Here is a 1,271-nt window from a genome sequence, read left to right on the forward strand (position 1 = left end):
GTCCGCCACCATCATTCCTCACTTAACGGCGTCAGCATCTTTACGTGAGTTCGACACGTGGCGCCATAAGTTTGAAGGATACGTAACCCTCGCCAGGATAGACTGTCTCTCCCTGGCTGAGCAGAGAGCGGCACTCGCTGCTGTCCTAGACGACGAGTGGACCCGTACACTTCGCTACGGGATAAGCTTACCGAGAGACGCGGAGTTAAGAACCATCCTCGATGCAATGTGTGAGTACCTGCGAAGCCAGCGCAACATCATCATGGATAGAAGAGACTTCTACTCCCGCGTGCAAGAAACGCAAGAAGGTTTTGACGACTTTTTATGTGCTGTTAAGGAAATCGCCAATTTCTGTGACTTTTGCGACCAGTGCATAAACCATCAGCTGCGTGACAGAATTGTCGTTGGGACACGAGACGAAGTGGCTCTGAAACGCATGCTGGAAAACAAGAAACTCACCCTTGAAAACGCCATAGATATTTGCAGAGCATCAGAGAGCGCTAACCAGTGTAGTGCAGTACTAAGGGGCGGCTCTCACTCTTCGAGCCATGGTGTGAACGCTGTCTCGAACTACAGGAAGGGCAGTTTCGGGGGCTCAAGCCCCACGGGCTGTTATCGTTGTGGCAAAGATTGTCGCAGTGACAAAAGGGGATGCCAGGCAATAGATAAAGTGTGTCGTAACTGCGGGAAAAGAGGGCATTTTGCGAGTGTATGTCAGCAGACAGTGAGGAAACGACGAGGAGCTTCGAGGAGTTCCTCAACTGTCTCTCCTCATCGCGGTGCAGGCCCGAGGCGGGGAGCCAGTGCCAGTGTATACCAGCTCTTATCAGGCGTATACACAAAGACGGTGACGGCACGACCTGCGCCCCAGGTGCTCATTACCGCCACACATCCCGCTGGAAGAGACAAGATTACGTGGACTCCTGACTCTGGGGCCGAAACGACCGTTATTGGCCTCGACACGGCAACACTCCTTGGAATCCCGCCCTCCAGCTTGGCGCCCGCTGATGGTGATGGACTTTATGCTGCCGGTAATCACCCCCTCACCTGTGTAGGAACTTTCTCGTCGCACTTGCAACTGGGCGACAGGGAAGCTGAGACTGTTGTGAGCGTGGTGAAGGAGGTGAAGGGGGCGCTGCTTAGCTGGTACGATTCCATCGCTCTCGGAATCCTCCCCGAAGATTTTCCGGCTCAAATCCGACCGCTACGCAGGGAGGAACAGCGCACCGGCAACAGCTCCATCAAGTACCCGACCGCCTCGCAGCCACCTC

The sequence above is a fragment of the Scylla paramamosain genome, chromosome 13 (assembly GCF_035594125.1).
Source record: "Scylla paramamosain isolate STU-SP2022 chromosome 13, ASM3559412v1, whole genome shotgun sequence".
Lineage (NCBI taxonomy): Eukaryota > Metazoa > Arthropoda > Malacostraca > Decapoda > Portunidae > Scylla > Scylla paramamosain.